At 37.9% G+C, this 27,932-nt stretch overlaps 1 long non-coding RNA gene across 1 annotated transcript; it reads left to right on the top strand.

Moving 5' to 3' along the window:
• The first annotated feature begins 883 nt into the window (after window positions 1–883).
• On the top strand, window positions 884–27,932 carry LOC140685558 (uncharacterized). Its single transcript, XR_012058819.1, has 6 exons — window positions 884–974; window positions 7,293–7,395; window positions 17,201–17,277; window positions 18,340–18,460; window positions 24,972–25,042; window positions 27,882–27,932. It is a non-coding gene; the product is annotated as an uncharacterized lncRNA (long non-coding RNA).

The following is a 27,932-nucleotide window of genomic DNA, read 5'->3' as shown; positions in this document are numbered from 1 at the left end:
TAGCTTAGGGTTTCCAAGTTAATATAAGGGCTTTTTGTAGGGCTAAGGGCCTTTGTAAAAACCAAAAATCAAAGGAAAGAAAATATATTTAAAAACATGACCACCAAGCTTCCAGCCACTCTGAAGCAGCCGCTGTTGATTTTGCAACAATCTTTCCACATACCTCTTGCAAGAACATGGAAACATGTCATGGGAGTGTTTTCAGTGCAGACACAGTTCAAAGGTTTTGATTTGTTGTGTTTGATTGATTTTATTTTTATTTACCTTTTTGCCCCTCATCCACTCCTTACACTAAAACCCAAGGCCCTACAAGCAATGGCAAGAACCAGGTTGATCCCCTTCCTAAAAAGTTTTGTATTGAAAATTTCAAACTATTTTTTGTATAGGTTAGTTTTTCAGGCCGAACAATTTTTGTCTTTATCACATAGACATGACAAAATAGAATGAAAATAACCTGGGCAGACTAATAACATTTGGTTGTACTGTCTGATGATCTGTTCAAGTGGTTGGAGTGACAGTCTGCTGGAGTTTTTCTGCAGGCTGGCCCCAGAGATAAACTGCTTGCAACTGCATCCTGCTGATTCTTTTTTTCTGGCTGTGTGGAGCTGGGCAGTTACTCAACCTCTCTGTGTTTCAGCATCATCTATCAATAAGGGTAAAAATAAAAGCTTATGGAGTGCTCTGGGAATGAAACTGGTGAATACATGTAAAGCAATCTGAATTATGCTTGGCAAAAAGTATCAAAACCTTCTCTTTTTGTTCATTGCAATTGTTATATTTACCAGTGCTATTACTATTCCATTCCTCACTCTAGAACAATGCGTGACTCCCACTTGACCTTGTCTACGTCAGTTGCCCATGGATCTCGTTTATGACGTACCACCTACACTCAGGTGGTGGGGTGAGGAGGGCGTGTTACCTTTGTCCATCAACATGTTTTGGAATAGTTGTGGCCCCATGAGATGACGTCTCAGGTCAGAGTTCCGTTTCCTAAGACAGCACCTGTCTCGGTTATAGGCATTTTGCACAGTGTCTCCCTTGACCATAACTCCTCTCGAGGTCACCCCGAAGGGCGGCGTGGAGGGGCACCTGCGAGCTTTATGAGGGCTGCAAACCTGCCTCCCCGCCCCGCGCCCGACAGCGGGGATGACTCGGAGGGAAGAAAGCCGGCCCACTGCAGAGCCCCACTGCAAAAATCACTCCAACGTTAATAAAACCAACAAAGAAAGTCAGGGAAGATTTAGCAGCAGGAACGCCACGGGGGACATGAGTAAATAAGCCCACTAAGTACCATGTTCAAGTTCTTATCTTCAGAGTCATCTACGGGCTTTAATTAATGTGAGGCGGTCGTAATTTACCCGATTTCAAGTATCAGCAGTATTTCTTCAAGCGTTTTTGTCTTGATGGTTACCCGAACTCATAATAAACAGATTGCAGTTTAAATGAACACCTCTGCAGTCTGACTTATAAAGGCATCATTCTATATATTTTGAAAAATCTTACCAGAATTTTAATAAAGATCGGTACATATGTTGTAAAGGCTCTCCGGTTTCTTCTATGAGATGACTATCTACGGTTCTTTGAATTTATATAACCTAAAGGTATGGTTACTTTTCACTTGAAATTCATTATTTTCATGGATGTTTGGGAAGTTATTTGCTGTTGGTAAGTTATGATTTGATGGTAAATAATAATTGTTTTCCCTGATTATCAATCAAAAGGAAAGTTATTAATGATTAATATGTAATTCAATTTTGGCCATTTCTGATTTTATTTACTGTACCACTAACTGAAAGCTGACAAAATCTAGGAAAGTGAGTTTAAATTAGAGGAAGATTGTTGAGAAGATTTACTTATTCTCTTTGAAAGAGGACTCGTTTAGCGATGCTGCTTGTTGGGGTTTATAAATGTAGATGTCCATAAATCAGTGGGTCTTAACTGTTTGCATCCACTGCAAAAGACTTAACTTTTGAAGGAAACTGATTGGCAAATTCAGATATTTAGACTAAAGCTTTAATCTATTATAGTGAGTCAGAATTACAAATCTGCCCTCAATTTAAAAGAACGAAAGAACAGTGAAAGTCCTAAATAGTAGAACAGAAATACCAAAATATTACATTCCTTCAAGTGAGTATTTTTTTCAAATGTGAAGTGTTAGCCAAAATGCAGGCTCATTTTGGTCTTCTCGACAGGGTTTAACTCAGTTTTCAAGAACAAAAACAAACAAAAAGCCCTATTTTATTTGAATTCAAATTACTAAGCGTTTTAATTACTAAGTAAAATTTCTTTCACACATAGTGAAGAAACACATTCAGAATTATTTCGAATGATAACATCTAAAGAAAGGTATTAAAGACTAGCATACTCTTGGAAAAGTCACCTTATTACTGAGCCTTTTAAACCTATATATGCTTTACTTTCATTTGTAAGCTAAATAATTTCAGCAGTGTTTAACATTCTTGTACCTACCATTTAAACAATAAGCTAACATGAGAAATAAAATTGCATGTGGATACTCATTAAAGTTGCTTATTGGCTAAATAATGTTTAAAATTAAAATTTTTAAATGAATGAAAATTATTCAGTTGTTTTCCCTACGATGTCAGATAGGTATGCGTCCCAGTTAAAGGGGAGGCAGCAATTAGCGAGCAGCGAAACAGTCCCCAGCCAGGATGAATGCAATATTTAATATAAAGTCAGGAAATCTATAAAAATGCTGCAGGCCCTTGGTAGCTAACCTAGAGACCTCTGGGTGCTGAGCTAGAAAAAATGAAGTCTGATTTTGACTTCATCGTATAAACAGAATGTCATCCGCACATCAAATTCCACCCACGGTGAACCCCTGGCATGGTTAATGATTATAATCTTCACATTTAATCATGGGAACTCAGTGACAGGCAAACAAAGGTTAGCTAAACTGACAGTTCAGACGGTTTCAACAGAGAACTCCCCAAGTTTTATTCTTAAATGTGGATGTACAATTCCAACGGCACTTTCCCACCACGCAGGTGAATTTGTACACAGCGTACGTGCAGGAAAGATTTGACCGTTTGCCTTCTCTGCTTTATGTGGGAGTAATTACATGGGAGTTTGTTAGATTTCTTTCCAACGCTAGTTTTTTAATGTTGCTTTTGCAGTTGAATTAAGTTGTGGGTTCTTAAATCTGAAACAATGGATAAAAAGTGGATTCTTTTCACTGAAAATGCTCACACGTTTTTGTCTCTCTTCAAATCCTTGAATTGGTTTTTCTAAATAATCTCATTTTAACGTGTTTCATTGCTTCACAGAACATGCACCCAAGTCATGTATAATCTAATATAATGAGTCAGGACATGTTCTGTAACAGTTAGAGCTCCTTGAAATGACGATAATATAAAGTTTCTAGAAATTTACAGAACCATACCATGAAAATAAAATTTATTATCTTTTAATTGGATAATCATGATAATTGAAAGAATATGTATTTAATCAGTGATCAATACACTTACTAAAAAATTGAAACTGCACAGGATTTAATTATTTTAAATATAATGAAAGTCTTTTAAAATTTGTGTTATAATACATGGTCTATCCCATTATGTACAAATGATATGTTTGTTTTTATAATTTTTGTATCTGTTCCAATATTGTGCTTTTTCTTAAATAACAAGATGTACTTTGAAACATATCAAAAGTTATTTGATGATGTACATTTTATTTGGAATTTCTCTCTCATAAGTAACATATAATATGTTGTTTCTCTTTACAAAATGTTCATATAAGATAACTGTAATAAATACTTTGCAGTATTTAATGTGTTATTCTACTCAAGTAGTTTTTTTTAGTTACTTTGCATTATCATTTTTCCAAAAAATGAATTTGTCATCCTTATTCAGCATGCAACAATAACGTAAGAATATTATGATTCTTAAGATATACTGAGTCATGATCTCATAATATTATTTGTAAAAAATATAAAACCTATTTTCAAAATAACTTCAAAAAACAGGAAAAATACAAAAAAAAAAAAAAAGAAACAGAGAGTGAAACCAAAGAATCTACGCAGATACAATCAGTCTTGTGGGAGATGCTGCTTATACAATTTAGGGGCCCATTTTAAGAAAGATGACACAAACTCATGAATAAAAATGTGTGTAAAAACCAAATCTCCGGTACAGCATGGTGACAATAGCTAACAACACCATATTGTATACTTGAGATTTGTGTTTCAAGGGTACATCTGAAACTCAGTCTGAACACATAGACTCACACACACACGGCAACTATGTGAGGGGATGGCTGTGTTGTTTAGCTTGACTATGCTGATCTTTTCACAGTGTCGGCATATATTCAAACATTAAGTGTTCACCTTAGATATATATACAATTTTATATGTCAAGGGGATCTCAATAAAGTTGTTAAAAAATGAACACAATCAGAATGGAAATAAAACAAATCGTAACAAACAATAAATAATGAAAAATATCTCAAAGTACAAAATCTAGAAAAACAGCACATTCGTATTGGCTACTTGGCAAACTCTGTAATGCTTCCTTAATTTTCAGTTACTTACTTTGAGATTGCCCTTCACATGACACAATACTGTTTGCAATATTTTCTGTAGCAATAAGAAAAAGGCAATTCAGTCTTTCTTTTAGCCCAACTAATTAAAGTTTGCTTTCCATTACTGATTTTAGACAAGTTTAGAAAAGTTCCTTCCAGCTTCATAATTGTAGGATTTTTATCAAATTTGGGGAAATCTCAGAGGTTCACCCATATCTGAGCTGTTCCAAACATATCCATTTTTTGTGGGGCTGCCACAGTTATACTCTGCAAATGTAAAAATTCTGATATATTCAACTGTGCATGAAATTCATCAAGGAAAAATTAAATTGTAGGGCAAATATATAATTTTATTCAATGCATTATTAAGAATGTCTCTGACAAGAAAGATCTTCCAATTGACAAGGTAACCATGAGCATAAATTGGGAGTTTGAGATCTGCAGATACTAACTGTTATATATAAAATAGATAAACAAGTTCATAATGTATAGCACAGGGATTCAACATCTTGTAGTAACATACTGAAAAACAATATGGAAATGAATATATATATATATATATATATATGTATATATATATATATATGTATGACTGAAACATTATGCTGTATACCAGAAATTGACACAACATTGTAAAGTGACTCTACTTCAATAAAAAACTTAAAAAGCAAAAAAAAAAAAAAGGTATATTTGATGTTTTGAGAGTTCTACAGATTATATTCTAGCTTCATACATTGTTGACCTTGTTTTCCCTCCAAGACCCACATACTTTGAAGACATAGGTCTGGGACACCTTCATATCCATACGACTGCAGGCCCTGGACGTTTGAGTTGAGACACAGAGTAGACATGGGGGAAGCATGAGAATTCTTGGAAATCATTTTCATGCCCAGGAAGCTGGCAATAAATGAGCTGTACACCTAAGTGGTATGAATTACAAAACTACATCCACTCAATGCCTTCTCACTCAACATCCCCTTAATGGGATCCAAGAAGGCCCACATCTACTCCTAGAGACACCAGTCACTCTAGGGAAAAGGTGTTTGGCGGGGGGGGGGGGGTCTGAATGGAAAGAGTGACCTTAATTAATAGATTTTGGCAGATTTTACAGATGTATGACCGCACAAATACACTGCTTGTCCAGGGTCTTAGAAAGGCCCCTGCAAGTGAGGAGGGTCCCAGAGCTTAAGTTTCTCTAGAGCCATGGAAAATTCTCCCATGGGCACATTATAGATAAAAATGTTGATTCAGGAAACACATTTGAGGCTCTTTGATATCACAGATTTTCTTTCATGGTTCACATTAAAATAGAAAGTTGTTGAATTACATAGCCGTGAAATGTATAGCTTTGTTTTCACAAAATTTCTCTCTTGACCTCTGACTCCTCATACACTCATATGGGCTTAGGGGCAGGCATACCTCACACTGAAAAACCCTAGAGGCAGTGAAAAGCCATAATGGGGATTCTGTATACCCTCAACAAATGTCCTCTTCAGTCAGTTAGAACATTTACAAATGATAATAATTAAGAAATTATTGAAAAATAAAGACTTTAAAATCAAGGTCAGTTTAAATCCTCCAGATTTTATCAGCCACGCATAGACCGAGAAAGAATTCCTTACGTCTAAGGAATAATTCCCAGCAGCGACTGAGATATTAACTAAAACCTGGGTGTTATTTCCTAAATCAAGGACAATTTAAGAAGCAGCAGTTGGGATAGGAAAACAATAGGGAAAATTCACATTTTATTTATGAAAGTTAAAATCATTTCGGCCAAGAGAAGAACCGCAGAAATGTTCTTTGTATTGTCAGATGAAAGTATATGCCTCTCCTTTACATGTGTGAGGAAGAACTGGTAGTGTGGGTGTTACTAACAGAGCAGATGTGCCTGAAATGGTGAAGGATGATCCCTGTCACCTTGATAATCTGTCTCAGACCTTGTTCACATTCTTGTGTCCTAATCATGTAATTAAAGAAACAACAAAAATTATGTTAGATTAACACATGTACTTCCAGCAAATAAAAATATAGTTTTTGGTCCACATTTATAATTTGATAAAAGTCAGTTCATAAATGTTGTTACAAACTTTTTAACCACAAAGCAATGTTCTTTTTTACATTACTCTCCCCATCCAATCAAAATTCAAGCACACGGTTTCTCCAGTTTTCTCCTGGGAAATGTTGCTATTATACGAGTTGTTTATAATGCAGGTAACTTGACCTTATCTGAGATGTATCTGGAATATTTGCAATAACAAAGATTTCCCATTCTAAGCATTAAGATGATCAGATAGCCCATTTGTGACCAGGTTATCTGTCCATTTTAGAGAACGATTTCGCAAATGCCATTGTAATTCCTCAGAATATTTTAAATAGAAGTGTAATTCAAATAAATTCTCAATTTTTTTTATGTAAAAATGAGGAACAGTAAAAACTCTAAGGAGCATTAGTGACGATTTTGCATTTAAATGAAGATTAGGAGAGACTGAGTGGTGATAGATAATTTTTAATCTTTTTTCCAAGGTTATATAACACAATGCTTGAGCTGTCAAGAAGTTATTAAAGAGGAAAAGAAATGAGGGGAAAAATGATGTATTTTAAGCCAGCGGTGATAGAGCGATGGCAGCAAAAAAGATTAGAAGTGTTGTTTATCTTCACATCACTGATTCTGGCCGGTAGACGTTTAAACTGATGGCAACAAACAAGTGGAAAATAAATGGGTAAACCATGTACCTTCTTCAATTTTACAGCCACAGGAGCAGGACGCGGTGACTTATAATCCTGAAACATCTGCTCTGTCTCCAACGGGAAGGAGCAACACTGAGGGGTAGACTGCTCACCTTTCTAGAACAGGTAAGAGCTAAAGGTCTGTGAAGGATATTAAGACACAAAAGAATCACACAAGTATGAACATGAGCCTGGAGTTTCATGATTCGAATGTGTTCACGAGGGGATGTCTAGCTGGGAAAAGAAAAACAAACAAACAAAAAACTACGTCTTACTGAAAAGAAGTGAGAACTCAATTATGAAACGTGAATCCTAAGTGAGCTTCTTAGGCAAGTTTCTTTGTTGTTTTGAATTTTTAAAACAGCGATAATGCCACATGGAGATCAAGCACAAATTACGTAAGACGATCTACCTGACAGCACTTTTAAATCAGCAAGTGTCATGGAAAGAGCAGGTCCCTACGCCCCGCAGAGAAGCACGGGGTGGCGAAAGGAAACACTTGATCTGCCCTTCTCCCAGGCAGCCTTCATAGTCTTCGTCTCTGATGCCTCTCGCAGGGCCAGGGCATCAGTTCACCGGTCATGTTATCCAGATGATATGCATTTTCACTTCCCACGCTGACTTCAGAACCTAACTCCGTAGAAGAGATCCGACGCCATGCGGACTTCATCTGCCAGTGGAAGTGAAGTGTGAGGCAGAGAAGATGTCCCAAGGGTTATCGGGGCACAGAGTCTTTTCCCAATGCACCGTGATTCTCTGTTGAGTAAGTCTTTTCTCGGGATATTGTCCAAATGAATTCAGTGTCCAGGGAATAACGGAAAACGACTCTATGAGACCCTAGTGGCTGAGCATCAGTGATCCCCACCTCTACTGAGATCAGATATAAAATGGCTGCTTTGTTTCCCAAAAATGCGGAGAGAGCCAGTACCATTTTCCTTATGGTCTGTGCTGTTCTCATCACAGTTTCCATCCTGCTGCACATGCAGGCACAGACAAGCCAAATGTTTGTTTTGCTGATTCTCCCTGAGCGCACAGGAGGGCACCACTGGACAGGAAAGGGTGGTGGATCTTTGCATAAAGTCAGATGATCACTCTGTTTGCCCAGCTACTTGCTATCAGACAAAGAGTGCCTTTTCCGGTCAATCTTGACTTCAAAATTCACTTCTATGCATAGTCACAGATACAGCATGACTTGCTGCAGTTTATTACCTGTGAGTGGTACACCTAAAGGCCTAAAAGAGGTACCTCATCTGATTATGGCAAATGAGAAGCTACACAAAAACTAAGCCGAAATTAAGCTGGAAATTAAAGATTTGATATGCATTAAGCTGAATGAAGCAGAATAGTGAAAGGAGATTTCCCCAAAGGGAAAAAAGAAAACTCAGAAAACGTCCCTCACTTCCTCACTTTATTTCTTCATCAGTATTTACAGCTAGTAAGCCATAAAAGGGGTTTGTCTGTGTAATAGACGTATGACATGTAAATTCACCATTTCAAGGTGTCCTAGGAGGACAGAGCTATGATTTAGCCATTGCTAGAGCTGTCGTTAACTATCGATTAATTTCATAGCTCCACTGCCCTGCACACTCTGTGCAGACGCACAGAAATCCCGACCCCCTCTTGAGAAAGGACTAAAATAATAATTACAAAATGACAATTACTGCTTGCACTTAAAAATATGCCTTTTTTTTTAAAAGAAAACTTACATGAGGTACTGGATCATGGCATGGTCAAAAGAACACTTAACTATCGACATCATTACTCACGTTTTGAAAACACTTAAAATTGAGATGCTCTAGTACTGAGTTTCAGGACCGATGGAATGATACCTGAGAATGAGTGAGTCACGTACATCCCTGTCCCAGAACAAAAGTCTACAAAGCAGCCACAGTTACCAGCCCCATTTTAGACATGACAAAACTTCACACACTTCACACGTTTCCCAACACCAAGTGGTCTGTAGGTGCTGCATTAAGTCTCATACCAGAGGCCAGGCCCTAAATTACAACAGCCTCTCCCCACCAGCAGGGCAGCAGCGGGAATGGAATGGATCCCCACACAATGCAACCCTTCCTTCAAAATCTCCGTTTTCTTCCAGCACACCCATTTCAAACTGAGAACCTAAAAAAACAAAGCCTGCTTACTAGCATGTTTTTCAGTTGTTCAGATATAAATATCACAAGGGATCCAATGCATATATTCATCTTTCACAAAGCCCCAAGCATTTGTGACACATTTCTAAGGTCTCTTATATAAATTGTTATTTCATCACAGTGATTTCTATAACTGAAGACGCATATGCCTCAAATTACAGTCCAACAAGAACTGATGCCACGCCATGCTATCATGCTGCGCACGCGGAAGCAGCAGATACAGGAGACTCTCTGATTTCCAGAAGACAATATAAATTATATTTCTTTGTAGTGGTTTTACCTCCCTTTTGGCAAATATATAACATCTAAGCAAAAAGAAAACAAAGACCCTTATTCTTATTTTTTCTTTTCTCTTTTTTTATTAAGATAGTATTGCTTGTCTTGCAATTTTGTAGGAATGTGTTTTCATTAACAGTAAACGCTGTCGTTATTTTTATTCTGATTAGCTGGCTCAAATTTCAAGCACTTTATTATTTCAATGGTTAAAAATGTCTTGATTGATTTGAAGTATATAATCCATTTTTCTGTATTTGAAAGGTTTTTCCTCACAGATTGCCTTCTATGAAAAAGTTTATCCTACCAAAGTAAACATTTTATAACAATTTTTAAAAGGCCAAAGCAAGAAAAATCAGGATAATATATAAATCACTGAAGTAACCTCATTTTACATGATGTTTTTGAAATGTTTTATTTTTAAACAACCACAAATATACAAAACCTTGCAAGCATGAGATGGAGAACTTTTATTTGTCCTGAATCATTTGAGCTTAAGTTGTCTTCCTGATTCCCCATCACCCTGAAATAATTAAATGTTAACTTCAACAAACAAAAACAGTCCTTTACAACCACAGTGCCACTCACAGAATCAACAAATTAATACTGACATCTTACTGCCATCTAATCCTTACACCTTCACGCTTCACCCATTGTCCCAATAATACTTCATGGGAGAAGAATTCATTCAGAATCACTGCATTTAGTTTTCACCTTGTTCTGCAGCCTTTCACTTTGTAAAAGTCCCAGCTTTCTCACCCATCATTCATAACCTCTTCACCTGGTAAAGCCTGGCAGGAGAGAGAGACAGCGTCCACTGCGCTTGTGGATAATGCGAAGTTATTTGAGGAGTAAGTGTATTCTATTAAGTGTACAGTGATGATGATGATGAATAAAATAAAAACAAACTACCACAACTATTAGAAGAGGTTCATGTAAATATAAAATAAAGCAAGCAAAAGAAATCATATAACAAATCAAAATGCAAAAATAAAAACACAAACATTATAGAATGTGATTTGTCAGAACTAACATCAAGCATGTCTATCACATGAATAAATGCTGGTGAGAAGAGAGAAACTGGTGGCCAAATGCTTCCATTCACCTCTCTCAGCCTCTGATTAAAACATACTTTAGTATAAAGTATATGCAACAACAGAGGACTGACTCCTACATATGTCAAACACTTGACAAGAAAAAGGGCCTTACAGTCATTTTCCAAGTGCCGATGTTCTGTTCATAAACACTGACCGTGTTTTAGGTCATGATCAAAAATCAGTAAGTCAAAAATAGAATTAATATAACAATATCTGATTATAATTTTTTAATGCTAAGTTAATAAATATTAGGGAAAAAACCCTTCATTCTGGAAATTCATGTAAGAAATCTCTACGCAACATACAAGTGGAAAAGAAAATAGAAATCATCATTGTAAGACTTATCAAACCTCTATGCTGAAAACAGAACTTCTGCGACGTTCCTAAGGCAATGATCTGGGATATATTCATCTGATACGGCATCATGACATGGGACAACTGGAACAGGGATGAAACTCATTGAACAAAAATGTCCCAAATGACCAATGCAAGCTGTTACAAATTTGTGTATGGGTAGAAAATGCATTCACATTACAAAATAGATTTTAAAATTACAGAGCAAGAAAAATACATGGCTGTAATTTCAGACTGTATGTGGCAACTAGCTTTTGAGAAAATACTGCTTGTCAAGTTTTGGTGTAGTATAAAAGAAGAATATTCATGGTTATTCTGAAAAGTCTACTAAAACACTCCTTCCATTTCCAACTACATAAATGAATGCAAAGCCAGATTTTTTTTCCCTATATTACAACCATAACACATATAGCAATAGTTAAATGCAAAAGGAGTTGTGGAAATCCACTGGCTGCAATTAAGTCAAATTTTAAAGGAAATTTTGGAAATAAACAATGACAGTATTTTCATTTTTCCATTGTTTTCAAAAATATGGTTATTTTTATAAAATATGTAGGTAACATGTATGATTTTATTCTTTTAAAATAAATTGATAGACATCTATTTCAAAATTTTTATTTTATTTTCAAATATAGTGAATATCAATAACCCATCTAAACAAATGATCTTTGGAATCCTCAGTAATTATTTAATATTCAAAGGGCCCTCAACACCAAAAAGATTAGGAGACAGATGATCTATAACTTTCCTTCTGTAACGTCTTCCTCAAGTTTGAGTATCAAAGGTTTACTGGCTTAACAGTTCAGTTGGGAAGGATAACTTCTTTATTCTTAAAGCCATTAAATCCAGGTTGTCTTGTTTTTGTGGAAGAGTATTAATACTGGTTTGCATTTTTAAAAATTTGAATGGTGAGGACAAACACAGATCAATCATTTTTGAGTGTACAGTTCATTGGTGTTAAATATATTTGTATTCTTTTGAAACAGATCTTTAGAACTTTTTCATCTTGCAAAACTGAAACTTTATACTCTTTAAACAACCTCTCCCCACCCCGCTTCCTCCAGGCCCCTGGCCGCCCTCATTCTCCTTCCTGTGTCTGGAAGTCTGACTACTTTAGGATACGTCATGTAAGTGGAATTGTGTATTACTTGTTCTTTTGTAACTTGCATATTGGTCTAAATTCTTAAGTACATTTAGGAGTAATTCTATTCTGTATTTCTTTTTGTGATGTATTAAATTAGTATTTTTCAATGAATTGGTCGATTTTAAACTGTCAATTTGTAGCATTAAACTTCATCATATTTTATTATTTTTAAGATTTCTAGAATCTATAGTGAAATATTTTCACTTCTGGTATGTTTTGTTACTCTTCTTTATCTCCTACACTCCTTTTTACCTTCTACTTGTCTTAGTAAGAGATTATCATTAATTATCTTTTAACCAATATTTGACTTGCTGTTCATTGTTTGCCTTAGAATCGGAGGATTAGAACCCCCATTTTTAGGTCTCTTTTCTAATAGATTTATTTAAGGTTAGAGATTATATCTCTAGCACTATTTTATGTGCATTCCTGTAAGTTTGACATTTTTATCATTTCAGTTCAATATATGTTCTAATTCCATCATGACTTGCATTATTTAGAAGCATGTTGCTTGTTTTCCAAAATGTTAGGGCTGTTTTTAGTTCCTTTTATGTAACTGATTTGTACCGTCTTAATTCCACTACGATCAGAAAATCCACTCTGAGTGAGTTGAGTCTTTAGAAAATTTCACCAGTTTTGCCTACTGACCTTGCTGTGGTCAGTTTTTGGTGTATGTTGTCTGTACAGTTGAATACAATGTGTTTCATGATGTTGATAGGGGCACTTTAGGTCAGTTAAGTAAACTTAATTAATTGTGATTTCAAATCTTTTATGTTGTTCTAGAATCGATGTCTTTTTCTTCTATCAGCTGATGAGAACGATGTGTTAAAATCTTCCACTAAGACTGTGCAGTTTTCTCTTTCTCTGTTGACTCTCTCGGAAGGGCATCTTGACTCAGGTGGATCACTAATCCAACCAGAACCAAGGCTTTCTGCCTGCGGTTTGTCTCTAACCACCAAGGGCTTTTGTCAGAGAATCTTGCATATCCCACATGCCTCTTCCCTCAGGCACCTCTGATCCTGGCTCGCCAGACCGCAGAAAAACTCCAGTCTACTTTTCAAAAGCTTCCTGATGGGCTGTTAGTCTGTTGCCCTTGGTCCCAGGGCAGTGTCTCCTCCCCAGGTTTCGCCTCCAGCATCTGTGAATGTCCAGGGGTTTGAAGCCCACAGGTCTCTGCCACAGCCCTGGGGTTTTGCTGTTGCTTTTCTGTCTTCTTAACCTCCGGCTTCTTTTGATGGATGTAACATCGGATGCTTACAGTGAATCAGCCTGAGAGAAATTTCTGCAGGTCACTTACCTGAACAAGATTCTCCCTTCAGACCCCTAGCTCTCCGCTTCCACGCGTCCCCGCACCATCCGTGTGCTCTGAAGCCAGTTTACCACTGTTCACTCCATCCTTTCTAGCTGTTTAGGCAGAAGATTCTATCTTCCATCAGTTATTCTGTTCTGCTTACAATCAGAGGACACTTACTTCAAATTATTAGATTATTTCCTTTTTTTCTTTCGTTGTCTCAGCTTTATACAGGCAGGCTTTTGCTGGAGCAGATTTAGCAACAGATCTTTGGTGCTTTTTTGTTTTATTGTTTTTGTTTTTACTTTGGGATTTTTCAGGGGGAGGGGAGAGTGGGGCAAGGAGGTGTTTCTGATTACCTGGCATTTTTCCTTAATAGTCCAAAATGCATGGGTAAATTAGTTTTCTTATTTACTCTCCCCTAACAAAGAAGGAACAAAATTTGTATGACTTTTTTGTTACTTTATTAATCTGTTTATTTTAAATGCAAAGACTGGATTTTTCCCCTCCACGGGGACAAGCTGTATTCTACAAATACAGATTTTTAATGCAATTCCTTATTAATCTGCAGAATCGCTTTCTGAAATCAAACATTTCTGTGGTTCATAGCTACCATCCTACTCAGTCCTTTTTCCCTATGTCATAAGCAAGTGGTTCGGATTTTGCCCCCAGCCCTTGAGAATTGTATCTGATAGGTCTTCTTTGATCCCAGGGTCCTCTTTCCTTGACACCTTCCTCGTGGATCTCTGGTCTCCATCTGAGGGCTAGTCGGAAGACATCCTGAAGGTCTTACGACCAGTCCTTAGATGGGGACTCTTGCTTTCTTCTAGTTTCACTTTTTCTTAAAGGAAGAAAAGTGAGGCTTCATTTTGGTTTAATTCTTCTTGACGCTTTTAGCTTATATATAGGAGATAAGAGGGAAATACCAGCTTTACATACTTCAAACAGAATTAGCAAGCACCACTCTTAATTCCCATATTTTAAGGGCAAAATATACAATCAAAAGGGTTGGCTCTGTAAAATATTTTCCTAAACCCTCCAGCTTTTTTAAAAGAAAGAGACACCTGGCTGCCCATATGTTACATTTTAATTTGAATACTTTTGGCAATATCTTATTTACATAATAGTCAAAGATTAAAACGTGTAGGACCAAGTCAGAAGTATAGCAAAAGAGATAAAGCAATAACTCCCATGAATGGAAATTAAAACACACACACATATGGATAAATGCAGAAGCAATGCTATAACAATGTGGCAATAACCAATGTGTTTCTAAAAAATAATGATCTAAAGTAAAACTTAAAGGATACTTGGAACCTACTGCAACAAACCAGTGAGTTGAAATCTCCTATAGAACTGTAGTGATTGAGAAGAGAAAGGATGCTTAATAAAATTCAGTTGCTTTTCTGAATTAAAGGCAAGTTACACTAAAATGTTTAAGAGCATCAAATTTTTGTTTCCAAATTTGTAAAGTCTCAGGATAGAGACAAACTGTCCTAAACTGATGCATCAGAAAAGTCATGAGAAACCACATAACCCTAGTCTTCTTTCAAATCCATGAACACAAACAACAACAAAAATGTGGAAATTCCAAGTTTTTTATCTGAATAATTTAGATTACTTTTCTGGCAGTCTAATCTTTTAAATCTTTCAGTACATCAATCCAGGTAAGATATAAAAGGGAAAGATACTATGTTACCTTCAGGAATATTCACAATCTCAGGTAGCAAATAAATACACTGAATTTTTAAAAATTATATTTTCCATGTGTATCTCCCCTCAGAATGCTCAGTATCTACTTAACGACCTTGTTTGCTGTATCATTACAATTTCTGGAGAGCTCTTGCTAAAGGAACTTTGAAAAAAATCTACAATAGTTAAAAAGCAGGAGGAGATAATTACTTTCATTAATGAGCTTGCTTACCAGATTCTGCAACAGTCGCTTGCACGGCAGGAGAGCCAGGCTATTTTTATGTCAGATATACTTACCCTTGACATTCCTTAATTACTTTTCTTAGTCTTCCTTGACTCACCTTAACTGCCATGAGTGTGACCCCCAAATCCATCACTAATTGTAGGTAGTTCAGATGACCATCACCCACCACTGGGCTTGATATGTAATACTGGTCCCGAAAAGGTCAAGCTTGTTTTAAAGAAATTAGAATCACAAGCTCTATATGAGATCTCAATCCTTAGGTTTATTTTTAACTCTGAGAATAAAAACTTTAAAACTTGGAATGAGAAGATTGTCATTCATGTACTCAATTTAAAAAAGAAAATATTATGAAGTCTACAATAAGCAGTGATATTCACAAGGGATACATGAGAGAGGGTTTGGAAGAACAATTACAGTTACCAAGTTACTGAATACTGAAGATTTCTGTGTGTCAAATTTTTTCCATTATTTATTTTGTTAAATTTTTACAATAATCTGATGCAATTAAAAATGAATCCACTGGTTACCTTGATGGTTTAAGATAGGATGAGTAACTTGCCTACATGCTAGATCCTGGATTAAATCCCATAAAGCTGACATATCATTTTCATGCAGTGGCATGTCTGGGGTGGGGAGGGGGGCAGTAAAATAAACCCCCTGACAATGCCATCTGCTCTCTTGTAAATTAAAACTGTTAATGATATTTGACAATGAAAGAGAATAAAGGCAACCAGGTGATTTGTATAAATTTTGCATTATAGAGGGGTTTCTTTTTGTTTATTTGTTTAGAAGTAGAAATGCTTGCCAGTATACGGGAAGAGTAGTATTATGGAGTAGATTCCTAGAAAAAAGAAATTGAAGTAAAATGTTTAAAAATAACTTAAATGACTACGTGAGTACTTATTGCCATATAGATTTGTAAAGCAAATTAACAGAGCTCTTTAAGTGACTCAAAGTGGTGACAAAGGGTAACAGAACTGAGGAGTGACCGGCAGGTGCAGCTTTCTTGGGCCCCAGGTACTCAGGGTCGGGTTCCTGGTCCTTGCCTGATGCAGCTGAATTCAGACAGGTCACTTTATGTACTTTACATACAATTTCTAAGGAATTATTTACAATCTTTTAAGGCACATGCTTTAACTATATTCCCTAGTACTAGGGAATGCTGGACATGCTTGTTATCACCATTAGCTTAGTGCCTCCTAAGAGGAAAATTCATACATAACGTTGAAAGTAATGAGACTATATGTCCCTTGAAGACTGATTAAATAGAATTGTGACCGTAGGTGACAGAGCTAATCACACTGACTCGGATCCCATGACCGTGGGAGCATATCTGAGACATATTCATGTAGAAATAATGCTGGTACCAGTTACTGTGGAACAGTCAATTTGTCCATGAAAACGTACTGATTGATACGGGATACTGACATTGTCACTGGCTGTCTTAGTATCATCATGGCTCTAAATAACTGATTTTACCAAAATGCATCGATCTTGATCTTTGTCCACGTGACACCAAGTCCTTCACGTGACAACTAAAGTACACAGAGGAAATCAGCAGCTTAGCCTCTAAGATTCATCCTGATTTAGATTTTTTAAGGTTTTGATTCTTGTAGCTTATATATAGTGTTTCTCTTGTCTTTTGATTCTATGGTAATGTTTCTCCTGCACCCACATGTCCCGCAGGACACAGTACAATCTATTATAGCAGAAGGAGCATGGAAGTTGTACTTATGAAGAACTGGATTTATATCCTGATTTTGGCAAGTAATCTATTGTACATCATAATTGTATTTATGAGCTACAGTTTCTGCATATTGATTAAAATATCTCTGCTCCAGAATTATATTTAGAATGTCTAAACCTTACATAGTATTGGCAGCATTTCTGTCTCTCAGTAAATACTGTTTATTTCATTATCTGGTACATGACTAATTTACGCTCTCACACCCTCATGTACACCGGCAAGGTGGGTGGTTCTATTTTTTCTGATCCTCACGGGTGCCCTGAATCATTTCCGTGCCCCTCTGTGTTACCTACATGCTCTCTCCTAGAAAACAAAGCTCTCATCTTTTCCGTATCACACGTGCAATTTTTCTGCACTCTAATTCCTTTTCTTTGTCACTGGATTATGTCAAATTAAAAATTAGACCTTTCCTTTCATTAATTTTATAACCATTTTATATTATCCTACTACATCTTTACCTTTATAGACAATGTCTTCTTTAAGGAAATTAAGAAAATAAATGCTATTTTTACTATTTTCCTGTTTCCTGAAATAAATAGATTTCATAGCTTTAAAAATAATTATTATATTTATTATTATTATTCTATTAATCATATTTAATTATTTTACTTAATTTTCATTCTTTGGGTTCTTCCTTTTTTGGATTTCAGCATTTTCTCACAGATCACTTCCTTTCTTTTTTATTTTTTGGCCTTTTTTGCTCACTGGATAAAGACCCCTACCACACAGACATCTTACTCTTTCTAAAGTCTTTCGTGTAAGGTTTCTCTTTGGGACACCTGCTCCTACATGCAGTCACTCTAACATCGGGTTTCTCTTTGTTAAGCCATCCAGCTCAAATCTCTTTTCATCTCTCTGAATTAGTGGATTTCTCCCAGTCTCCACAGACATCCTCAAATCAATGCTTTCACAAGCAGGGGATTCATGAGATACACTCCAAATCCTTTTATTTCCATTTACATATCCCCTCATAACTTCTGGTGTTACTCTTTAACATCCATATCTGATGATAGATAACGCATCCTTGTGCCTCCTCCCTCCCTCTTTTCTTTCTTTTAAGTTTTGTCTTTTTCTTTAGATTCTGGGAATCGATGCTTAGGTCCTGGATTGCACCTCAAAATTTCAGCCTGATTTTCTGCAACTGAACACAGTTTTATGGATCCCCTGAAACTCTGTCTCTGCGTGTAGCAGTAAATGCGGTGAGGAATATATCTGAATATTAGAAACTGATCCAGATTTTTTTAGAAGTCTATAGCAATTTATTCTTAAAAGGCCCACATTTACAAACTGAAATGCTGTTCTCAAACGTGAACTTTTAAAAGAAAGCTGTCCTCAAACTTCTAAAATAATAGAGAAAAATTTTAAGAAATATGACTTCTTTGACCAAATTGGGTAATTATGAACTTCTTTAAATTAACATCTTCATTATGAAACATGATAAAAAAAAATTCATCCCTTAGGGATTTTGTTTTTGTTCTTGTTTCCCTTTACTTTATAATAGAAAAAAAAACTTGTCTTAAAATATGGTTACAGAAATTATAAAAAAGAGACATTACAAGATCGGTATTCACTAATATCTGGCTCGTCGCTGAGTCTTAATTCAGAAAACTTAGAAGAAAAGGGTTACGTGATTTTCACTTGAGTAATTACTATCAAGATTTATTTTTAGTGTATTGTTGTAGACACTTACAGGAGTGAATCTTTCCTCTTTCTTCTGCCCATTCCTCCATCGTGGTTTACCATTTGGTAATCATAAGAATGATTTCAATCTTTAAGGAATGCAGATAACTATGATTACCAATATCACTTGATAAGGAATATACCTTTCTCACTGAGTTAGGAGAAATAAAAAGTTTCAATACAAACAGCCCTTGTGCTGTAGGAATGTACAGTGTCAGTCAACGATGCAAGTCCACATTAGGAATACAGACATAAATAAACAATCCCAAGCATAAAATATGTGCATTTTAAATCCGAGAGTGATATGAAAGGGACGAGGCTTTCCAGGAATTTGGAGGAATAAGTAATATGTTAAGAGGCAGGATTCAAAAAGGAGCTTAGCTCCTGGCCAAGCCCTCACTGCAAACTCCTTCGAGTGCCGCTGGGAGGAGGTCTGACTGGCACCCCCACGCTGGTGGCCACGTATGCCACCTGGGGTACAAACTCTCCAGTCCTTCTCAGAACAAATGGAGAGTTAGCTCTCATTCAAAACAAAATATGTTGCATTTTTCTGGCAGCAAGACCAGCAAACGCAAGTTACGATGTAGGTGATATTAGTCTACTGCTAAAGTGAAAAAAAAAAAAAGGGAAAATAGAAAATTGGAAGCAGTATTGAGGAGCTCTGAGGTCAGAGATCTTGAGTTTGCATCCTGCTACTAGTCTGCAAAACCTTCTAAAACTTAATGAATCTAAATCTCAGTTCATCTCAATGTCTATCACCTCATGTTATCATTACCAATAAGGGCCATCACTCCAATCCAAATTCCATGCATCCCACTCAGGGATAACTTCCATCTTTCGTTTCAGCTTTATCTTGTACCGTATTTTTATCAAATTTTCATCTCCACCAGGACCTCCAGTTTATTGATTCTACCAGATTTTAACTGTCCATCATTTCCTTGACAGCAATTCTCTCCTTCTTACCTAACTTAAATCCATGATAAATTATTATAACCCCTCCCTTCCCTTACACACGCGACTGCCTTACTCATTTGTACACCTCTTTTCTCTCGGTCTCTCTCTCGTCTCCATTAGAAGAAAGCAAAACTTGAATTAAATCTAAGTTTCTGTCTGCTCCACACAGCACGTGTGCAGCTGGATAAGAACCACACCTGACAACTGGCTTTACTTGCAAATGGTAACGCTGAGCCTCAAGTGTCCCCTCAGTGCTGTCAGGCGACCATGCTCTTCCCTAGGTTCCTAGGATATTACTTTTCCCTTTTCCAAGGGAAGACTTCAATCGCTATTCTTTTCTCAGACCACAGTGTCTCCCTGTCCACTCTCACTTTTAACTGGCTACCCAGACCAGAGCCACACACATCTGCCAACTACCAGCGTCTGCACCCCTTCACTCTGCATTCCTGCGTCTTACTGTAGATGGGACATCACAGGCCTCCTGACTCCCTCCACTTCTGCACCAGCTCCTGCTTTCTTCTCCTTACACTCCACGACTCCAGTCTCCACTCGTCCAGCATCATCTGTTCTTTACTCTCTAGTGGACCATTTCCATCAGCATCCCAAGAAACCATTACTCTGCCCTTCATTAAAATATAAAGTAACCAGAAAACTTCTTTTGAATCCACTTCCACTTTGTTTGCTTCTAATTGTCTGCATTACTGTCTCCAAAATTTCTTTCTACCCATTCTCACAACAACCCAGTAAGCTTTGGTTTCCACCATCCCAGCAAAACTTCTACCCTTAACACGATCGATGATTTCTTTGTTGCTGAATTCCATGGTAAATTCTTGGGAGATGATAACAGTTACTCATTCTTCCTTCTTAAAACATTTTCTTCACTTGATTTCAAGGAGAGCTTACCCATGGCTTTTCCACTTTCCTCCTTCAGTATCCATCAGTCTTCTTCACTGGATTTTCCTGCCTCTCATTCTGCTTGAGAGCCCCAGGGCCCTTCTCTTGTCTAACTACCCTGACGCCCCTGGTAAGCTCCTCCAACCCAAGGTTTTAAATGTTATTTGTATATTAACTACCTCCAAATGTAGTGCTCTCTTTGGGCTTCTCTCCCAAACTGGCAAAGGTATCTCCACCTGGATATCGAATCTTAATCTCAACATGTTCAAAGATAAATTTCTGATTATCCCCCCAAACCTGTTTTACTCACAATTTTCCCATTTATGTTGATGGCATATCTGTTCTAACAATTCCAATGGTCAAGCCCATAGAGTTATCCTCATCTTCCCACTTGTATCACAACTGACATTCAATCTGACATGAAAAAATCCAGTTAACTCTACCTTTAAAACATATCTAGAATCAGATTTATCCTTAGTATTTTTGTTACAGTTTTAAACAGCACCAATCTAGAATTAATATTTATGTTCTATTTAGCATAGAGGTCTATCAGAACAAATATTTTAAAACTTGACATATCTATTTGTATACATATATAACATATACATGTACACATAAACATATACATATATTAATATATGTATGTACCCATGCATACATATATTGAATATTAAATATACATGTAATATTAACAAAACTAACCATTTTATTCAAATTTCTTAGAGCTTTTAGTAAATTAAATAAAAAAAAAATATTTGAGAAACCTATATTTGATTCTGTATTGGATTTCTCAGCAGATCATGACAAATATTTAAGACAATAATGACACAGTAAATTACTACAGTGTTAAAGAATTGTGTTTTGTATGTGCCTGTTTTATTTTCCCATGCTCATTGCCTTCTAAAATTGCCTTTGCATTGTCAGTATTCCTAAAAGGAATTTTTTTGAGGTTACATCCTGTTTGTATTTGTTTCTTTTTATTTTCATAAACGTGGACAACACAACAGCACAATGACAAGCCTTTCCAAATGCGCTAGAACCCTGAGGATGTCCCTCAAATCAATGTAGTTCTCTCCACCTACCTGCCCAATGGATCCTTCACAATATTCATAGTATAATGTCAAATCCTACTACGTCCTGCCCTTGCTTAACAGCTCTCTTCTGCAGAATAAAGTTCAACTTCCTTCTGCTGGTAGGCGAGGTCCTCCACGAGCTGCCTTTGTTTGCCCATCGTCTCGAGAGATCTGCCTTTGCCTCCCCATTTCCAAGGACACCAGCCGTAGTGCCTTCATAAAATCCCCTAAAACACCACATTCCTCTCCGAAGCACTGTGCACATACTTCCCAATGCGTGACATTTCAAAAATATAGAAAAATGCTTCCTCTATCCCAGAGACTCTGCTCACTGACCTTTGGTGACTCCTACTCACCCTTCAAAACCCACGCAGGCCTTAGTTCCAAGGGGGGTGGTTGCGGAGCACCCAGACTGGCCTCGCAGCCTCTCCTGCGTTCCCGCAGCACGTTGCAGCCCCTCCGCGTCCGCGCTTCCTGGCCTGTTCACTTGCTTGCCTCCCACAGGAGGCTGTACGATTTGAAGCGGGAGCAAAGGCGTGCCATTCTCTCAGCCCAGATAGCACCTGATACAGGGGAAGTTCTCAGTTAACGGTGGTTTGCTGACCGCACACTAACGCACGAATGGACAGTGAAACCTAGCCGCCCCGGGAGTGACAGACGCGCCGGAAGACACGGGGAGCAGTGGCTTCAGGGCGCGCAGCTCTGGTCTGCCAGCATCTGGCGCCCCCATCCCATCTGGAGTCGCAAGGCCGGATAGTTCTCATCGTGCTTCTGTCTTTGACATTCTGCGTAAAATTTAAAACTTTTCTTTTTTTTTTTTTCCATCTTTATTTTCTATTCCATTCTTTCACTTTTTGACATTGACTCAAATATTACGGCTAATGTTCTTACCAGTTTCACTTTGTTTTCAGTTTTTACTGTTTCTTAGCTTCCTCAGTGAATTTCCTTGTCCCTGCTGACTTAATTATCTCCCCTCAGACTACAGCTTTTATCACTGCCTCTTTGGGTTACATCCGCTCATTTTCTCGTATGATCTGTATGTCCCATGAGGGTTGATGGAAGGCTTGTTTGCAAAGCTTTTCACCGCAGGCTCTTAAATTTATCATTTATCTGCAAAAACCTCCTCTTTGACATCCACTTTACTTAACAATTTTACTCTAAAACATACTTGCCACTGACTTTTACAAAGTTCCAAGCCCCTCTCAACCGTATTTAATTGTCTCATACTCTACCTGAATTACTGCCAGCATCTGAGTCATAATCAGTAGACAAAAAAAAAATTATACCTAGCCTTCTAGATTTTTTAATTGAGTCTAATTCAGTGACAGTCCTTTATTTCTCTTCCTACTTTTACAACCCGGCCCGAGGTTTCATCCTTTCAGTCACTTCACAAACCATCCTTAAAAAGCTCGTTCAGCTCTGTGCTTCCACCGCACATGCTTGGGTCCATCAGACACATGAGTGGGTGCAAACTTCCAGATCCCCTGCTCACACACCTGGGGCTTGGGCGGTTCTAAGCAGCACTGACCAGGGGGCCGTGTGCAGAACTGTTCAACTTTGGTGAAGAAGCTGAAGTGGTCCCTGGAAGATTTACGGCCGGGGTCTGGCAGGTGACCACTTTGTTTGCACCTGGGCAGTGGTTCTCTCTTCAGGAGGATGTGAGCACTGCACATCTGTGTCTTCCACAATCAGGTAGGAAAAGGGGCTGTCAGACTGTAGCCTGTGCACCCACGGGTCCCCAGCAATGGTCAGAACAAAAGTGTGAATGAAGAGTGTTTGACAGGATAGCAAGATGGTGCCAACTCCATTAGCATCGTTATTTTCATTGTCTGGTCCGGACACTTGTTACTTGTCACCCAGTGTTTGCTCCTCATTTGTCTCATGACAGTACTCTATTTTTTTTTTTTCCAATTAAGAGCAGCCACCTCCCTGGCTTTCAGTCCTGTGACTGGAAGGAGCCACCCAGGCTCCGTTTTCAAGGTGGTCCTAGTACAAGTCAGGCAGTAAACCCCAACCTCCCAGCCGAAGGACTGGTCCAGGCACACACAACTAATCCTACCCAGGCCGAAGGGATCCAGACGCAGAGCCTCTGCAGACAGCCTTCGGGAAAAGCGTCTCTTCCTCCTCTGCTGGCCTTGAGGAGGAGGATGCCGTCCCGGGGCTCCAGGAGCCTGCGGTGCAGATGTCACTTCCTCGGGGAGGGCGCTTATGTAGAGGTGAACAGAGCTCAGATGGAGAAACACAAGTTTCTGGTGACGCCCTGAGCCCCTTGATCAAGCCATTTCAGATATTCCCTGGAACATTATTTCACAGGAGACGATGAGTTCCTTTCTCATTATGCAAGTCTGAGTTGGCCTGGTTGTCACTTAATAAATCCTCCTGAGTAACAACTGCACCCAGTTTCCAGACAGAACATTCAGACGCCGAGAGCTGAAGCGCTCTGTCCGGGATGGCGCAGGACAAGGCAGAGTCCGAGCCCTCCGTGCCTTGCACTTGAACTCAGACTTCCCAGCTGCGTTCCTTAGGATTAGACTCTTCCCCGGCTTATCTAATCAGTGACTTAACTTGAATAGCTTTTTAAATAGTTTGTCTTCTTTCAGCTTTGCCAGTTCTCTCTCAGTTTAAACATTCTGGCAGTTCTAGACCAGAGTTCTCCTTCTAGAAGGAATATATGCCCAGGTTTTTCCTATTTAACAAACTACCCTTGTTTGCAATAACCTGCAGGATAAATCCCTGGTTTAGTGGATGGTGCGTAAACTCTGTTAGTCACACCAAACGTGCCCTGCTCAACTGTTCCCCCGTTTCTATTGAGACCTTTCCTGCAGCCTCGATCTCGGCGCCCAAGTCTTCCCCAGACCAAGAGTTGTATCATCTTGGGGGGGGGGTGGTCTAAACTCACACCCCTTGGGAAGTCTGTGTCATCTTCATACACTGAATTGTGTACCTGGAGGGCGGGCATTATCTTTCATCCCAGTCCTGTCCCTTTGTAAAAAGAACGGTCCTTCGTGCATGATAACCCCTCATCCGCTTTTGAATTAACGAATTGTTTTACTAGCTGCCTCTTCTGTTGTGAGACTCCAAAGACTGAAAAAAAAAAAAATTTTTACAGGTTTGGCCATGTCAGCTAAATCAAGGGGGTACAAAGACAAAAAAAGAACCAGTCATCTTTTCATCAGTAAGGTATCATTTACTTTTTGATAGCAGTGGACAATCACTAATAAAATATTCTTAACAAAAAAAAAATAGAGCCTTACTCTGACTAAGCACCTCTAGAAAAACAGAGGACAGAGAATGTGAAATAGGACACCAGTGAAATAATCAGAATATTTTAGACTGTGAGGAACTCTATGGGACTAGTTACTTGGAACGATTTCCAAATGCATTGCAAAAGGAATGTCAGCAAGGAGGACATTACATAGTAAAAGAGACTTGCAAGTTATCAACCAGTTACAAGATACAACTTTTTGAATCCTGATTCAGACTGTGAAACCAAATTATTCATGAGGCAAGTGGAGAAGTGAGCACTGACGAAATATTTGATGATCTTGAGCAATTTTTAAGAGAATGATAATGCTATGGTGGATATTTTTGTTAAAAATGGTCTCTCTTAGAAAAAGATATTGAAGTAATTTTAAATACAATGAAATGATAAAAGAATCTATTTAAATTCTGTGTGGGTTCCCAGGGAACAGGTGGGGATACAGAAGAAATTATATTGGATGGGAGTTTAAAATTTTTGGAGCAGGGTGTTGAGTACACCTGGGTTCATTGTGCTGTGCCTTTTATTTGTATACATGTTTGCGGTTTTTCACTTTAAAATATTTTAAAACACACTCATTATGTCGTACTCCAGTGTGTTTCATCTACAGTTGAGTGTAGAGGATCTCAGAACTTATCAAGAGGGAATTCAGCTTCTCTGACTTCGATGCCCACGTGGACAGCATTCTAGCCCAGCAGTGACACACTGATAACCATAGTGAAGGACAAACAGATCATTTCAGCACCATCATTGTAAAAAGAAAAATCAAGTTTAACAGATTCCATGAATTCCTTTCTCCTGCCCTTCCTCCTTTCAAAACAAGGCAAATATACTTGTTGTTATTTCTACAGAATCCAGTTTTCTGGCACCCGTTTCTTAGGAAATGTGTGGGTTACATTTTGGCAGCCAGTTACGCACGGGGACACTTATGATTCAAAAAGGAGCTGAATCTCAGTGCTTGACGCGCTTTGAGGTACAGGCATCACATCAACAGGGAAAAGAAATGCAAAAAAGTCATTTTGCAAACAGGTTGCATAGACGACGTTTATTCCTGTCCTTATAAAAACAACTGCTGTTTCTTAAGATCATTGCCACGTTCTGCAATGACTTTAGCTCTAAAATGAATTCTGTCCCATTCGCCATCAAATGAAGGAGCTGGCTTGTCTTTATTTATCAGACTGATATCAGATTACCAAGTCATAGCAAATGCTGGTATTTGTTGAGAAGTAATTCAAATCCATTTCCCTTTAGAGAGGACTCACTGAAATAAAACTGAGAAAAAGAAAGCACTCTGCTCCTTAACAGTTATGAATCAACATCCTAAATGCATCTCTCGTGCCTTTAAAACGGGTGGCTAAATTAAACAAGAACAGCATGGCATTAGATCACAGGATCTAAATTCCTTTGGGATTCTACTTAATGCAAATTCCACTTTTGGAGTTGAAAGGAAATTAGAGAAGTTTAGGGTGGATAAAATGTTTCAATCCAGGCCCTTACAAGAAACGGGGTAAATTACTGAGCATCTGCTCGGTGCAGTCACATTGGGGAATACAACATCTAGAAATGAAGCTCCAAAAAAAAAATAAAAATAAAAATAAATAAAATAGCTCTTTTCCCCAAAGACTAGCACCTAGTGTAAGTTATGTTATTTTTTAATGACTTCCGTTGGTTAAATAATTTTTTCAAAACCTTTTGAAACAAAACCAATTATTTACCTTATGAAAAGTTACTGCATGGATGCCTAAATTAACAGACACCTAACCATGGCTGAGCCAGTCTTTGAGTTTCCCATACCTTCTTCCTGGATGAAACTGACTCGACCTGCAGACATTCTACCTTATGTCTCACTTCTTGATGACTGACGGAATGATGGTTAGGTCAGCTGGTGGTCTGAAACATACACAGCGCACCATTTTTTCTCCTAAATCTTAATCTGCCTCATATAAGGGAAAATCCACTTACAGGTGTGCTCTTTCCTATAGCTTACTTGGCCACCTGATCCAAAGACCACTTCCAGGAAAGACTGATAACAAACAGGGAGATAGCATCAGCCAGCTACTGAGAGCTGCCAGCCTTTGAAGCTCCTCTCGGCTTAGATGTAAATCATACACAACGAAGGCACAGAACATTAGAGGCAGAAATTCTGTAAAACCAGTTGAGCTGATTAGTACTCAATTACTGATGTTCCATCTGCTGGGGTGGTAATTTCTTTTTTTTTTTTTTTTCAAACTGCCTGACTGAAAAGCTTCATTTCACAAAGAATCCATGCTCAATAGTCTCATGAGATGCACTTTATGGATGTACAAAAGGAGGAGATGGTGACAAATATGCAATCATTTTATGAGGGTTTAATGCCACCATTAAGAAAACTAGCAACTCATATATGAAGGCATTCAGAAAATATGTTTCCTATAGTATGCAAATATGTATTTTGCCATCAGTGTGCTGAACAGAAGCTAGGACTGGAGCCTCCAGATTTTCATGCATGTATATAAAGGTATGAGTAAACAGATGAGGATATATGTCACTGCATAATATCCTATATTAGTGCAGATGCTAAGGTTAATATCCAACCATGAACTGTCCAGGGGACAGAGAAATAGTCACCTTTGAGTATTCCACACCTGCTCAAGTCACTCAGTGTTAAAGATTATTGCATCTTAGCCCCATGCAAACAAACATTTGATTTACCTAAAATATTGTAATAATGATTCTATGTTTTCCAAGCAGTTATTCATCATGATTTCTCTTCCCTTGTAGATTTGCTTATAAAAACAGCATGCACAGCTCATAAGGACCTGGAGTCTTGGC

Source organism: Vicugna pacos, chromosome 14 (genome assembly GCF_048564905.1).
Source record: "Vicugna pacos chromosome 14, VicPac4, whole genome shotgun sequence".
NCBI lineage: Eukaryota > Metazoa > Chordata > Mammalia > Artiodactyla > Camelidae > Vicugna > Vicugna pacos.
Note: the sequence above shows the minus strand (reverse complement) of the source record. Positions and strands in the feature narration are given on the sequence as shown.